General features: G+C 37.0%; 1 protein-coding gene across 4 annotated transcripts in view; it reads left to right on the forward strand.

The window, feature by feature from the left end:
* Positions 1–17,436, forward strand: part of NLG-5 (neuroligin 5) — a 220,342-nt gene that overhangs the window by 83,903 nt on the left and 119,003 nt on the right. For all 4 annotated transcript variants that reach the window (XM_085481105.1, XM_029311968.2, XM_029311969.2 and 1 more), the window contains one exon: positions 9,837–9,880. The gene's annotated coding sequence lies outside the window, so the exon portion shown is untranslated. The remainder of the gene's footprint in view (positions 1–9,836; positions 9,881–17,436) is intronic.

The raw sequence follows: 17,436 nt of genomic DNA on the forward strand, positions 1-17,436 counted from the left end.
TCGCCTCTTAAGGTATAAAAGGAAGTTTTAACGCCTATTTTATAGAAGAGGAATCTAAAAATAAGTGAAAAAGTTTTAAAATAAGAATACAATTTTTTCAGTGTACTATGGGGTTCGAGTTCTATCTTTTATAAAATTCTATCAACGAGAAAAATAAATCGAAGAAAAGCTAAAATGAAGAAAGTACAAAGCGATTTTTGAAAATGACGATTATGGCAGTATATACATATATATATGTGCAAGAGCGGAAAATGTACATAATATACATATGTATATCCGGCGTTGCGGAATGATTGAATTCTGATTCGAAATTCCGATCACGGTACGATAGAACAATTTACGAGGGAGTGTCAGTAGACAGCTGTTGTATAATGTACGAATATAATATAGTTTATAACCGTATACAAGAATGATTTCAATACCGGTATAGTTTACCGCACTGCTTTGAACGAGATTGACAGAGTGCCTAAAATATGAGATCCTTTCACAATCGTTATCCTAAAAGAGTATTTCTTATTACATATTATGTTTATTTTTTATAAACTCTAGATTTTTTATTTTCTTCACATATATTTTATCTGTGATTTCTTTTTTTATTTAAAAAAAAAAAGTATTCTCTTATTACATATATAATACTTTTGAAAAAGGCGGCATGTTATACTTTTTGTATTTTATCAGAAAGCTACTTAATTGCATGCTTGTTATATCTCTATACTTAATCAACCATCTTCACAGCATTCGATTTTCCGAATGATCGATACGTCCATCGTATCTCATTGCATTATCTCTTGTGCGATTATCTCGCGTGCGTTGATACGTACATTACTTGAACAATAACGTAACACGTAATATTATTAATGATAATAAACAAAGGAGTAATTACGCATCTGTGTAGTAATTTGCGTACGAGCGCGTTATTATTAAATACGAGGATTGCATTGTTACAAATAGATAGGACTAGCAAAGCACACAAAAGAGTAAAATATGTATTTATCGCAATGATTATATTATTATAATGATTAGATTATCGCAAGAGAGATACTACTGCAATTGCAAGATTAATTAGTTTTGTGAATTAGTTTCTAGGTACTTTTACACAGTTATAAATAGAGGGAAGTTAAATATAAAACAGATATGCCCGCGTAACTAGATGAAATTTTTGAAGCGATGGCACCGTTCGCAAACTCGTATAAAGGAGCGTCTTTGCTTTGAGGTAGTGAAGATCCCGAGTTACTTTTAATACGGCGTGGTATCTTGTAAATTAGTTTTGCGAAGAGAGCTTTTGCGCATTAACGGAAAAATACGCGCGAGATAGTCTTGTAAAATATAATCTCTCTTTCGTGCACGTGCTGCTATAAATTAGATGAAGGGTATTACAGAGAACGTCTTAGCTAATGGGGGAAGAAATGGTGACAGTGGCTCTCGCCAGAAATTGATGATTCCGCTAACAATAAAAAAAAAAGTATGTGTGTGTGTGGAGAAAATACGAAATTAATTTTGAAAAATATAAATTCCAATCATAGAATTTCCAATGCCTTCCTCGATTGTTGATAAAACGGTTCGATGGCCCCGTCGAATTATTTCTGCACGAGAAGAACGATTATAGATTTTCCGGGGAAAAATGTGGGACACACGCATACACATACATATTGATTGTTGAAAACTCCATGTCACATGACATCATGTATTTGCAAGTGCACTACGCCGGATCGAGAGCCCGGAGGAGAGGTGCTCGCATCGGAAATGTACGAGGAACGCCAGAGAGCTGACGGCTCGATGAGAATTAAGCGTATGATGTTCACAATTTCGAGGCGCGGAGATCAACGATATTTCATTACTAAAATATTAACGTGCTCCGTTGCGCCAAACTTTTGATTAATCTACACGCTCGAGCGATGTGGCAAGTTGAAAATTAATATTAGATTCCAAGTGACTTTCCAACGAGGCGGAGTATCAGGTATTTCGCGAATGTTATACACACGTACACACACACACACATATGCATAAATCGTAATTATATCGGATATATACGCGGGATAGATAGAACGTGGAAGATATCTGTACCGCGATAATTAATATGCAAAAGAGATTTTTATCTCTTTGAACGCGAATGCCTAAAGCATCGCATATGCTTTTTTTCAGATTTTATCTTCTTCGGCGGTGCACGAGCAAATTAAAAGTTGCTTTAAAACATCGTTTCTTCCGCCATGTTTGTAGTTTTGATTAATGAATCGTGCGCCCTTCTCTTTTGTCGGTGCAGGATTTTTTTTTTGAAACATTAAGCACAAATTGATTGCTCGGGTGACCGCAAAAACCACTTGATTGAGCATATTTTATACACGCTAATAAGTCTCAAGTACGTATGTGTGTATGTCTATTTATATGCACATATATGCAACTATTAAAAAGTTTTTATGGAAAAACTAATAAATTTCTATCAAAGGGATATTATATACCGCGGACATGAAATTCAAAATGTCACCGTTGCCGTCCTTGCAAAATCATTAAACGGAACGACAAAAATTTCAGACTGTTATACGTGTTATACTCGATACAATGTTCTCCCGCACGATATATTAATTGCAGCGCAGTCCGCGCGATTTTTTGTAATTTATACTTTTGATGAGATCCAATGTCATAATTTTTCCTGGTTATGGTATTTCGTAATCATCTGCCTTGTCGAGAATAAATCGACCAAAAATATATGCCGAGATCCCGGTAAATAAAACACCTCGGCACCGAAATTAATTGTCGCATGTAATTTCATTGAGAGGTATACTCGGCGTCCCTTTTATGATGTTAATTTAGCGGTCGAGCTCGCGAACGTTCGTGAATGCCTCTCGGCAAATCAAGGCAGTGCGCGGACCGTTGCGTTGTCGTGGAATTATTAATGGCAATAGCAATCATCGTGCCGTCATTATGCCGGCGAATTAAATACCACTGAGCGTAACTCGTCAACATGCGCTTATATAATAGGCCTGTATATGGAAATTTGTTTAGAGGAGAAAGAGCATTGCATATTTACGAAAAATTGTAATTCTTATTTTGAAAAATGTTCTCTTATTTTTAGAATACCCTGTTTTGAAATAGGCACCAAAAGAATTCTGTTGAAGCAGACAATAAATTTATAAATGTAGACACAAAAAGCATGAAGTACGATACCTGACTTCTGAATGATTAAATCTGTATTCTTATCTTTGTAATTTTATTTTTGTTTATATAGTTACTGGAGCTAGCTCGAAGTGAGACGAAAATGTTTAGACTTATATAATACCTAAAATTATTTAGGATTTTTTTACTCGTTAATCTTTTTTATCACATATTAAGTTATTTTACACAATACTTATTCGTGAATTTCTCATTTGCTCAAGTATTTATTTTCGAATATCACTTATTAACTTCATTTATTTTTCTAGTAAACTAAAATCATTGAATGACAAACATTGCATTGCATTGTTTGCGACACTATATAACCATTTACTTTGCTGCAACAATACAATCATATAGACAAATATAGACAATATAATCATAAAGAATAAATGAATAATTTGCATTTAAAACATAAGTCCATTTGTTATTAACAAAGAACATATTCTTAGTTTCATTATTAAATGTTCTAGGAACACTTAAGGGAATATTTGTTAGAAGAGTTTTGTATAATCCTCTTACTTCGTGAATATAATGTTTTCGATATAATATTTTTTTCAAACACGATAGATTGTTGTTTGCTATGTTTTGAAAAAGACCATTATTCAGGTTTTAAAAAAATCTCAATTTGGAATTAATCACAATTATTTGATATCGATATATTGTTGCTAATGTTTAACTTAATATTGTTTCACGTGATTTAATTCTTTCCCTTTTTTTTACTTACGCAATAAATGAAAGCTTTGAATCATGCGTCGCGAAAATTACTTACAATTCTTTTTTATTTTAATTGACACCAAGTTTTCAAGTCGCGTATTAGCTTAAAAGAGAGAAACGGGTTTAAGGTTGAAGCTTTGTTATAATTGTGCTTCGCATCCTTTTATACGAAGTATATTACATTACGACTGCAATATGTACGCGCGCGTGAAGAGTAAACGCGAGCATTTTGACTGCGATACAGAGAGAGAGTCTAATTGTCGCGCGACTATCACGCGTAATTACAATTATGTCATTTACGCGTCGCGACGTAAATAAGGGCGTCAAGTGCGAACACACGCACGTACATGATGATTCTCTCGTCGCTCGCCTCCGTCCCTTACTTCGCCCCTCGTTGTTTTCTCGCTCGTTCGACGAAAACTATCCCCATATTTTTCGGATAGTTATCAGCGCGTTTGCCGAACTCCGAAATTAATTACGCGACTAATTCAATTACTCTCGGAGTTAAAAGCACCCTTTGTGAAAAAGTTATGAATTTATGGGAGCGCGCGATACGCTTCCTCGTTCGAGCTCGGACACCAAAATGCCGGTGAATGAAATGATGTTCTATTTTATTTTGTTCAAGTTTACCTGTAAAATATTATTAACTGCGTTCGATCAGGTATTACGATATCTCCATTTTTTTTTTATTTTATTCGAAAAAAAAAATAAATATTATTTTAGAAAAATACAGCGCGCACGCGCGCACAAACATATACACGAGCCAGTAAAACTATTATCAATAAAATGTTTTCCGATATCACGAATTAGAAAAATATAAAAGGATTTACCTATCTATCGGAATTTTGCACTTACGCCGCGACGAGAGAAGAAAAAAACGCAAAAAATGCGCGTGTAAAAAAAGTCCGCGGAAATCATTGATGTGAAACGTCACCCTGCCGCAGCTGTTAGCAACGAATTAACGAGCATTCGCGCTGTGTTACGTCAGCACGAGTGGACACTGCGGCATCGTGCGACACTGGATGTTAATAGCAATGTAAATATCAGCCTACCCTATGCGATAACACGCACGCGGTCTGGGGACGCGCTGTGCGATAATACGACCGACTCCACTATGTAAATCTCTTATTGCCTCTACTGCTTTCGCGCCTTTTAATCTGAACTTGATTCCACGCAACGAATTTGTCGTCTTCTATATATCTATTTAGCTTGAAAATTCTTCGATACATTATATCGATAATTCATACGTTTCGGCAAAAATTTGCAAGAGATCGATCTTTGACTTAATAATCGACATAGTTGATAATTTTTTAATTATATGTCTCTTTCTGCGCTGGACGATCCTTTGGACTTGAAATCGATGTTCTCTTTCTTCTTCAATTTACATATGATTTTTGATACAATCCTGTATTACATCGTAAATGTACGCACGCGCGTGTGTACATCAGTATCGCAACACGGTCTGCGCGAACCATGGTAAAATCGCAATCTCGGCGAATTTGTAATTCAAATCGGCGCGATACGAGATAAATTACTGACCCATCCTTCTCCCGGTTCCTTCTAAGGGAAGGAGCGCGTCCATCTATCTGATATCCTAGCGCACGAATAAACCACCCACCCTGTCTGTACAATATTCCTATTCCGCAGAGCTAATTTCCCAATTAAAGCCGAGTTGCTGGCCGATCTCGCTTTTGCAACGACACGTTACTAGTTTGTCGTTCGCGAAATAATTCATTATTACGATAACGGAATAATCTTTGCATGCACGTGAATATAGGCTTAATAAACATCAATTAAAGTTAACCAATTAACCTGACTTAATGGAGTCTAATCTGACCTAACCGAGTCTAATCTATGAAATTTAACTGATTCTTTTTTTGTCAGCTGGAGAATCTAAAAAAAAAAAAAAAAGAAACATTTTATATTTGACTCCGCATGTTTCCATGTTTTTCAATTTCAGTTTACAGTTTTTATCTTCACGCATTGCAGTCATTTTGTTATCTTTTTTTTTTTTTTTGCTTTTAAATTTGCTAGAACTTGCAGACCATTAATCGACGCGATATACCAACATTTGCGCAAAAAGCGAATTTCCACCTCGGGAGACGTAGAATATTAAAATAAAGTGTCACGCATTTAACCGGCATGGTAATTAAACATACACAATGTACCATAATAGAATTCCCTGTCGTTCGTTTGGAATATTGCGGGATGACGAGTAAATTGTAGGACGCGCCCCACGCAAATATAAAATTGCTGATTGAAACGCGCAAACTCGAAACTGCTCGAAACACGGACGTGTATGTATATGAAAACATTTTAACGTCCCTTACAAAATTATCCGGACGCGTTGAACGACGATTAATATTTTACAAAAATTTCACTTGCTTTACTCATCTTCTTGTTATTAAAAAAAAAAATGAAAACAAGCATACGTAGTATTATGATACACGTCGAAGATTACTGCTGCATTTATTATGTATATTTAATGTTTGCGTAATAGCTTTTTGTGTTTTACATTACACTCTACAGAGTATCGTATTTCGATTACTCTTGATAACACGATTTTGGACAATAACCATACATGAAATTTCGCAACGGCTTCTATCGGTCTATCACTTTACTGGCAATGAGTATCATTAATATTCATTTTGACGTTCTTTGGTTGCTGTAACAATAAACCCTAATAACATCATCCATTTAATGCGCGTGTAATTTTTTTTTTGGATACTGATGCGCGGGAGACACGAGAATATATTACAATTAAACGAGAAAAAAAATGCCCTTTCTCGTAAAAATTGATAGAAAAATTCTTTCTCTTTCACACATATCAGAGACACAATAATTTACAACGCAATAAATACTTTTCAAAGTGGCGGGAAATATTATTCGTTATTATTTATGTCATTATTTAACATAAACGTCGCGTGGAAATCAAGGACTTTATTTATGCTAAACGTTTACCCCGGGAGAGGATCGTGGGGAGACAGAAATTTGTTCTCCCGCGGAAATTCGTTCCCGGGGCAAAGCAAGAAATCTCTAATGTTGAAACTCGCAAACAATTTTCACGTTCGCTACGAAGAAGCGGCGGTAAATTCCGGAGGCGGATAGCGGGTGTATGGGAATCCAAGGCGGATCGATGTCGGATAAAAACAACGGATCACAGAAGTGCAGCGAACTCGCGCGAGCTCCGGAGAGAGTGGAGAGCTCATAAATAAAAGATATTGCCAGGGTTTTGAGAGAAGGGAGGACAATTATTCTCGGATAGAACGACGTGCTTCTTGTGTCATCGAATACATTACCGACACACACACACCGGTGTGTGTGTGTGTGTGTGTGCGCGCGCGCGCGCGCGCGTGTGTCTACATCGCGCACGATGTACGATGCTTATATCTCGCCTCGCGAGATTCCCGCTTAACCCGGAGGTCTCCGTCGTCCTACATAGCGTCTTTTTCTACTGCGCCGCGCCGGCAAAAAACGCGACGCGAGTCGAGGAGGGACGATACTACCGAACGAGTGCATATTGCGCTGGAATTATTCTATGCAAATCGCATTATTCCCGCCTCACCGCATTACAACCGACCGTAATGTATTCCGGGAAGGGATTTATGCGGCTTTGCCGGAATAATACCTGACTTAACACGTTACTAAGGAGAGAATCGGACGCGAATATGGACGAGATCGGGTTGTTCTTATAATTAGTCCTCTAATTACGTAGAGATTCGAACGTATATTGTAATATACTCGTGTGATTGATATTAAACTATGACCGTGAATTTTAATATGAACCATATGTGAATGCTATTTATTGAAAAATCGATACGAACGAAAAATTATATATATCGTGCAATACATAGAGCTTGAAATAAGATGTACAGATGTGTATGTATATTCATTGGCACTATTGTCGGATAAAACTCTGTGCAATTTATATACGAGCTAACTAGATTAACTGGCTGAAATATAATCTTCTTTACGGCTCGGGGAGCTTAACGATCCGCTGTGTATTCGATAATGGCGATACCCGGTGCCATTAAAAGACGCTTGTCTGCCGGCCGTAAATTTACATAAAATGATTGGAAATCTCCGACGAGAAAGAATGCTCGTTACTCGGTACAACTTATCGTGCGCGTGTGTCAAATTTCTTCCGTCAATCTAATGTACGATACTCGCGATTACGCTGCAAGTTAGGTGCGCACGATATTGTAAACACGCTGATACTTCACCAGGAGTTAACGTCGCGGACACGTACCGCGGCGATAAATTACAACGTAGATTAGAATAGTTAATGCCAGAATCCCCTCTCGAACGTACACCTCTACCTAGTAAATCTTGCAATAGTGTTGTAAACTGATAGGACCAGATGTGCGGGAAAAGGGAAGAAACATATTCCAGACAGAGTCGCGTCTCTATATAATACCATTAACAATACGTCAAATTCAAAATGGAGAGAATGATCCTGAAAAATATATCTTGCGGTCGGTAGAAAATATTTTTCTTCGCTCGGAAATACCATATTTATCATTTCGCCGTATATGAATGAGAGGATTTACATAAAAAAAAAAATGCCATTTTTGGTGGAGCGATTCATCCGAACGTGAAAAATTATATACATCCGAAATGGGGACCCGCCAAAATTTCCCATCCTCGTGACATAAGTGATTTTTCTTCTTCACGCTTTTCTGCTTTCCGATCTCTCTTGTTCAGGCGCGATACATACATATATATATATATATATATATATATATATATATATATCTTGATTTCTGGGTTAGGTGTCAAAGTTTCGGCGAATGAGCCGGGATTCGCTCGAAATTGCTGTCTCTGACGCGCGCGCGCGAAATCTTAACGTGAACCTGTCGACAGTCGATTACTGGCGGGTGCTGAAATCAGCCTAAATGTCGGCTGGAGGGATTCAAGGGGGTGTAAGAGGGAGGCGACGGTGTGGCCTCCTGTGCGAAGGACGATGGATGCTTTCCTCGACGGTGGTGGCGGTTTACCAGTTGAAGGCGCCAGGACCAGGACCGGAATTTTCGAACAAAAGAGCGGTGGTCCTGATTTAGTGGCGTGCATAATTTCGTCCTGGTCATAAATTAATATTTCCACCCCTTTTGTCCATTCGTCGACCTGTGCCCGCGGTCGCGGAAGAAAAGGATCTTGATGAATGAAAATCCTTTTACAAATTCCGGTGATATATATACGAGCGTGCCGTAATTTTGTCAACAGCCTGAATTTACGCGTTTGTACGACACTTTGTACCCATACTTTGAACGCGCGAAATTTGTCGCGCCGGTTATTCGCGTATAAATTATACCGAAATGATGATTATAGCCAGAAAGGTAATTGAGTATCGTTAATTGATCGATAGCGCGTAAAAATTGAGGTAAATATAACTAGTAATTTTAATTGTAAAATATCTTTCTTGATTTATTCATAGTATTCGCAGGATATTATTAACGTTCGTGAAATGCAAATAATATTCTTCTACTATGCTTCATTACTTTTTGTATTAACCGAATAAATTAAAATTTTTGCATAATTTGGTGTAAAATAGATATTTATCATATAAAAATTAAATAAAATGCATGCCACTTTATGTCGAGTTATTTTCTTTGTCTGGCCATTTTTGCACTTAACGATATTATATATAATATAATAATAATTGTGTTTATTATAATTGTGTTTATACCTTTATGAATTACAACTAGAGAATCACAATCAAAATAAATATCCTTTTTTGCCAATTCTAGCTTTGGAGAGAATTTCATTTATTATTTCAATGATTATATGCTGCTTTAATAATATTAGCAAATGAAAATAATTTCTATATATATATAATAATTAACGTTAATTTGTATCAATTACAATACCTGAAAGCATTTGGATTATCCAATAATTATCATTTATTTAACATAGTTAATTGTCTTGTGTAATATTCATTGCATTTATTAATATTTTCCATGTTTCTATTGCAGATTCTGGATTAATACGCCGCATTACGCTGCACGCTTCCTATAAGGTAAGATTTTTGAACTCTGCAAAAATTGATTTAAATTTAACGCAATAGAACAAAATAAAGGCAAACAAATACGACGTTAAAAAAAATATCCGCAATCGTTTCAAATGAAAAAGCGGGAATCGAGAATTTAAGGACGATGGGACTGTATCGCGGGACGATATATTGCAATGTAAAGCTACGAACGTTAAAATTAAACAGTCCATTAACAGCTTCGGAGCGTTTCCATCAATTTAGGCTCGGCCTCTTTTTTTATTCGAAACGGACGCCAAACCCGGGCGTACTCGCGGAAATTCAAATGTATGCCGGTGAATATATATATACGCGAATGTATGTCTCCATACGTATACGCGAAGCTTATCTATGGATTAAGACTTAAGCCTCGAATGGGAAAAAAAGATCTCATCGATCGACTATTCGGTCGACGTCGAATGCGCGTGAATTAAACGACTTCGATTCGTTGCGAGCGCGCAAACGTAAAAGCATAAGATAATTAATCATTCAAAAGTTTGCGATTCGCGAAATCCGCAAATGTTTCATTACGATTATTATAAAAGTATTATCAATAACGATAATTACAGACTCTACTTTCTCGTAATCGTTAATGAGAATAATAAGTATTGCGCGATAACCAATCTTTTAAAAGATAATTTTGCTATAGTAAAAAAATTGATGAAAAAATAGAAATACATTTTTCTCTGTTTCCCTGGAATTTAATAACCCAAAAAGTTGCAAATGCATATGCGTAATATGCGGCAAATTCAGCATTTCTGCAATTTCTGTGCACGAATTACAGAAGAATTTTGTCGAATATTGTTTCTGCATTATTTGTTCATCAACGAGAGTGCACGTGATTTTCTAAATTCTGATCATGTATATGTATATAATTTTTTTTTTATATGGAAGACAGCGATATATTTTACGCGATCGTGATAAATAGCTGCATCGCGGCGCGAAAAGTTTAGTTTTATACAATCCTGGGAAAATTGCTCGACGTGAAATATCGGTGTCAAATAAATGGAATATTCTGTGTGCCGTTTGATACGTTCGAAATTGGAGATAATAAAAGGGAGAGATGATGCACGCTTGCGAAAACGTTGTGCGATCAACATTAATTGGATCGGCCCCCGGGTTGCATTTATGATAACGCGAGTCTGCGTTTAATCCATAATTGACGTGATAATCGACGGTGTGTGGTTGTGACAGAATTCTCTGTTGCAGTAACCGATTATCAAAAATATTGCATCTCGCGCACATAACTCTGCGATAACAAAATCGATCGCAGACGCTGTTCGAGACTATAATTTAGGAAATCTAATTAAAAATTTAAATTTATATATTATCGCCCATAAAGTTCCTTGATCGATATCGTAAACGTTGCATAGACCTGGAATGGCCGCAGAGACACATTAATTGCATCGTGAGATTTAGCGCGATTCTTTCGCTTTTGCGAACATGAAGGCGTCAGGGAATTTATTTGCAGATTTTGCGGACAGTTGGTGGAAAGCAGCGGATGACGCACAAACTCGTTTAACCAATATTACAACTTTGTACGTACAGGCAGCTAGTTGCGCGGTCGACTGAATCCGCATCATGAAAATATTATGTGACATTTGAGCCGCATTTGCATAACGTGTTCAAGTTAGTCCTGAGGATCAGCAATTTTCGCATTAATCGATCGAAAAATTACTTTGTAGTTTGTAGCCATCCATTAATTTAATTCACGTCAGATTAAAACGCGCTTTTATCAAAATGTTGAGAATATTTAGAAAGGTCTTCCGTTATAATTAAAAAAAAGGTTTTCCTTTCTCTTAAAAAAATAATATAACAAAATCAATTCGTGCGATTGTCGATTGAGTATTACGAAAATACAATTTTTTTCCAGTATGCCGGTGCATTGAGGATAGTGTCGCGAAATATTTAAAATTCGATAAAGATTGTTCTTAAATTTCGAAATTCCTCCTTTCAAATTCTATCAAAGGTCTCGTTTAGCGGAAATGTCTGTTTTCTCTTTCTTTCTTCTCTTTCCTTTCTTGTCGCACTAGAGGCGCATTTGGTACGAGCCGTCACGTTCGTCGCGGTGGCAATTTGTCGGGCGACAGAACGTCAGGTCGGGCGACTGAAATTTTTAATTCCTTACGAGGCGAGGTAGAGCGAGAAAAAACGCTGGTTCATTTGTTCTACGACAATTATGTCCCGCGCGAGAGTAAGACGCCGAGACATAAAAAGCGAGGGCTAAGAGAGGAAAAGAAGCCAGCTTCTCGTCGCTGGTGACCAAGTGTCGCTAAAAATATGACTCTATAAGTAGGTCTTTTATCATTCGCTGTATACATCTCGATGTTACGTCTGAATTACTAAAGCAAAAAAAAAAAACCAAAGTCTACATTAACTCTCACGAGTTGACAGCGAATTCGAATTATAAAGATTTGTCGAAAAAGTTATCGTCATTTATGCGATAACTTTTCTCATTATATATTTGCCGTAAGTATAATCTTGAAATTCTCTCTCGTTACACACAATTGTATGATCCAATTAGATGATTCACGTATTCCGCGATTAACGCGCGAGACGAGTATTCGAGACACGTGCGAAACTTCATTAGTGTATGTAATCAGAAGCTACTTTATGACAGCTAAAGTTCTACTTGTTGTCACGCTTTCCCGCAGCTGTTATTTCGTTTCGCGTAGGTGTCGCTGGTTATACTCGTGGCGTGTAGCGCTGTTATATCATATTCCTATGTATAGGAATGCAATTCTCCCGCTTTTTCCTCCCTCCGTGATTGTCGGCGCCCATTTATATCGCTCGGAGTCGGATCGCGCGAGTTGTCGAAGCGTCGCTGACGCGAATGTATACGGAAACCATCCGTGGTTCCCGTAATTCGCTTTCGTCGCCCGTCAGTTCCATGCAATGCCTGCCTGCAGCTGCGGACTACGCATTGACTTTGTCCCTACAGTTTCTGTTCCCCTTTTCGCGTTGAGTAATCGCTAAGTCAGACTTGCTAATTCAGACATGGTTCCTATGAGAAATCATTCGATCATGACAAAGAATTTTAAATGGCCGCATCGATATTTCATTTCTCTGACCAATTCTGACAATAAATTAATCTTTTCTCGACACAAAATTCGGAAAATTGGATGCACTCCTTTCTTGGGAAAAATGTATTTTTATATATTTATATGTATAAGATATACATATAAAAATTAATTTTTCCTGAGAAAAAAACGCATCCAATTTTTTGAATATTTGCATCAAGGGAACACCATATATATGTATAATATATGTATACTAGCAAACAGTTCTACAGGAAAAGAAATAAGAAAATCAATATTCGAAATGTTAGCAAATGTGTGCATTCAAATAATAGTTATTTAAAACACTTTTTGTGAAAATAAACAAATACAAATTGCTCGAATACAACTTCGAAATATATATTACATAAATCGAATTCATATTTGAACTTTCTTTTATTGCTTTTTTATTGTGCAAAATTCATTCCTGAAATTGATCATTGTATACAAATCATCATGTGTATAATTTAATTTCATAAATACATAAAACTTCCAAATATTTATACTTATTTATTAATGTTCTTAAAAAATTTTTTTTATAAAAATTGATTGACGTATTCGAGGTTTATGAAAACAGTAGCATAACGAGCATGGCATTTATTTGTCTTTATTGTACGGAGCTTGCTTAGCACAATGTACACATCTCGTGCTCTCTCTCTCCGTTTTTCGTCAAAGATGTACGAATATAATTATCAAACAAACTTACGCCGTGCTCTGTGCGAAGAAGGCGTTAGGTAGGATACAGTAAAGCATGCAGTTTCGCAAAGCTGATGCGAATGTTGATGACACAACTGCCGGAACACCTTCTTCGTTCACGGTTGACGCGAGTTTCCGCTCGTCGAGTTCCTCTCAAAAGAAGACAAACTGCCTCGTCTCTGGCACATTGTCGATTTTCCCAGGGTGACACTCCGTATCGATTGTCTTGATGTTCCGTGAAAAATGAAATTTACAACGAGGTGATACCGTCTTTTTTGAGAGTTGTTGCCTCAGTCTTTTAAGAAGTTCTCCGATATCAAGCTCTTGATCTCTTGGAGAAACTCCTTTAGCCAACTCGATATGTTGTCACGTACGAACGTAATTATCGAACAAACTTAAGTCGTTGTATTAACTTGAGCCATTTCAAGGGCTGGGAACTGCTAATGGGAATGTCATTAACATTGCACTCATCGACCCGTAAATTTGTAAAAACTTTGGCGAATGGTGATACGATCGCGAAAACAAGCGCAATGTAATCCGTTTAAAAACTGCGACAGCGTAACGCAGTGTTCGCATAAAACTGTTAAATACTACATAACATCGGTAACAAAGCGACTGATAATCTTTTAAATAAAAAATGTTATTTTCCTTTTAAGAATTTCCCTTTTTTTAGAATATCCTGTAGATCTAAAATAGGTGAAAAAAATCCTCTTACTTTAAGCTGAAAGTAATCTTCTAAATATTAATATTAGATATTTCTCATTTATAAAAATATAGATGAAAAATGGGACTTTCACATCAAAAGTGTACTTTTTACTGTACGTTTTTATATTTTGTTACTTTTATATTATATATTTTTTATTACAATTTAAACTAAAATTTTTATTACAATAACAATTTTAATTTTATAAAGTATAACTAAAAGATACATATAAATTTTCATCTGCTTTTGTTCTCTGAAAATTATAAAATAAAACAAGATTTTAATATTCTAGAACCATTTCATAGTTAGTGCATGTCGAATTTATAAATTTAGTATCGAGCATGACACGCGAGATTTAGATCCTACATTAGATTACGTTATACCTACTTATGTAGACACTTCTCTTAAATCGTTCTTTTTTAAGCCATTTATTCATTTAGCCATTCTTTAGCCAATCATGTATATCCGTTGTTGTTTCTTAGTTTTAGAAGATGTTCCTCTTAAGAAACACCTAAGAATATCTGTTAAGAAAAATTTTATAGTATATAATAGCTCTTTTGCTCCAAGAATATATCATTTTGTTATGTTTTACACAAATGTATAAAAAGTTATATTTAAGTTGTTAAGTTCCTAGCTTAAACTTATCACAATAATGCTCTACTACAGCGTGAAGAAAGCGCTCTCGAGAGACGATAGTGGATACTGATAAAACCGCTGTGTTCAGGCGTTACAGATAATCTCTACTCGCGACAAGAACCAGACGCGACGCGGTCGTTTATCGTCACGCATAAAACCGCGATGCATCATGTCGAATCGACGTATACATCTCCCATCTGCACACACTTGGCCCTTTTGCCGTTGCATATATATATATGCGTATATATATCGCGTAAAGTTTCGAGCGTGCGGGCAGGTAAACACGAATAAATCACCCCGATGCCTGTAGATCGACAACGTGGTTGGATAGAATAAAATGCGTCTTCCCTTTTTTCTTCCTTACATTTGAATCCGAACTTTCGGGGCGATGGAGATTCCCGGGATTCCATACTCAAGGCGCGATCGATCTGTTTATCGGAGCTGCCTATCGCGAGAAAATCCGTTTCTAAGCGGAAAGGAACATTTAACGAAAGGCGCCTTTATTCGTTTTCACGAGGACGATGTAGTCACCGAGCTCTGGGAGCCTGCCGGCGGTCTTCGTGAGGTCTGAAAGTGGCGGGGCGTTTTCTCTGGCACGTACGTGTCTTAAAATAGCGCTTTCGCGCGCTCGAATGTAAAGAAACTTTAGATTCAACCGTCGATCTACTAGAAATTCCAAGTTCCTGTTTGCAGAACGCGTCGGGACGACGAGCGGCATTCGGCGGGATTTATGGTTTACGACAAATTTTGCAGAATTTGTGTCAGAAATATACCGTCAAGTACTTTGGATAACGTCGTACTTTAACGATAGTACGATTGCCAGCGAAATTTGACATGAAAAAAAAAAAAAAAAAAAAAAAAACGAACGAATCGAACCACTTATTGTTGGCTAAAACGGGATCCGACGTTGCTAATTGATCGCTAATTAAACATTAGAATTCTCTGATTGTTCAATCGTGTACCGGTGACCTCCAGGCACCTTCCCAATTAGCTATACAACTAATTGAGAGATTGCGATATTATACATATAAACTATTATGTAAACTATTCCATATCTTATATTATGCCTCGCAATATGAGAGATGGCTCATTTACCAATCGCTTATTACCTCTGGCGCAAAACTCGCTTATACTCGCTGTTCCGTTCGATTTAGCGGCCCAAAGGGATCGAAGTTGGTAACTCTCGTTCGTATACTCTCGTAACTCCTATGTACGCTCTTTGCATCGTCACACACGGGGAACAACGAAACGGGAATTGATCCAAGTTTACTACTGTCGTAACCTCCTTACAACTCCATTGAGCGCTCCCGCGCGTAGGAAAAGAGTTCTTTTCATCGTAAATTTCGGGCGCCAACGTGACGTTCTAAGGGAGCGAACACCCTCCCTAAACTCGTAGCAAAACGTTTCCATTTTCATGTACGTAACATTCTCCGTCAGATTGTCAGACACATCAATCGGTTACGTCGATATTAATGGACCGGAATCCCGAGGCTTCCTCCCTCGGCTTCGCGATGCATACATCGCGACTCAATACGCGTAATGATTACGACACACGGTTTCCGAACATATCTGACGTGTATGCAGTGCACGGATCTTCGCAGTTGAAGTTGCGGTTGACAAATCTCATACGGAAGCGCGGAATAACGTGGCTGATAAAACGGTTCTACGGAAAATCATTTGTTTCTCTTATGCTAACTCTCGTCTTTAATATTATGACGGTTTTAAATTAATTTTAGGAAATAATCTCTGAGTCATATTTGTATTACATTTTTCATTTCGAAAGATTCAATATTTTAAAAGCAAATTTAAAAATCTGAACAAACATCTCTCTTTCAGATTTCCAAGTTTTGAATTCTAATTTAAGTGCGTAATATTTTGTCAAAATTATATTTAATACGCAAATTATGAAAACAGTTTATAGAAATCTGGGACAAAAAGTATATTTTTGTGATATTTGACGTGATAAATAGTTTGTGATAAATTTAAAAGACCTCACACCGAGACCAACTTGATTTTCGCGATTATAAATATATATATTTTTCAGGTGACAATCCAATTTTTCTCAGGAACTAAAACGACGTCAGTCGGTTCGCTGTTGCATAACGTAGTACAATTACTTTAAACGATTCGGTAAGCGAAGCGGAAGAGAGGGAGAATCCCAACGAGGGTGTACGTGCCGGCGAGTACCTACGAACTATTAGGCGGCACCTACGCGATTTAGTTTACCTCGTCGGATAAATTCCGACAGTACAGCAACAGAACAGCTCCCCAAAGCTCCGAACTGATGCTAAGCGTCTCCGTTTATACGATAAAACCTGAAATAGCGGGAAAAGTTGCGCTCGCTGTCGCGCAACTTCGTTCCGTACGATTATTTTTTACACTATTTTTTGAGAGACTAGTTCACCCTGAGAGACTGAAAACAGCTGATAACCGATCATTAGTTTTTCGACCGATCG

The sequence above is a fragment of the Nylanderia fulva genome, unplaced genomic scaffold, assembly GCF_048542155.1.
Source record: "Nylanderia fulva isolate GAGA-0341 unplaced genomic scaffold, ASM4854215v1 Scaffold17, whole genome shotgun sequence".
NCBI classification, from domain to species: Eukaryota; Metazoa; Arthropoda; class Insecta; order Hymenoptera; family Formicidae; genus Nylanderia; species Nylanderia fulva.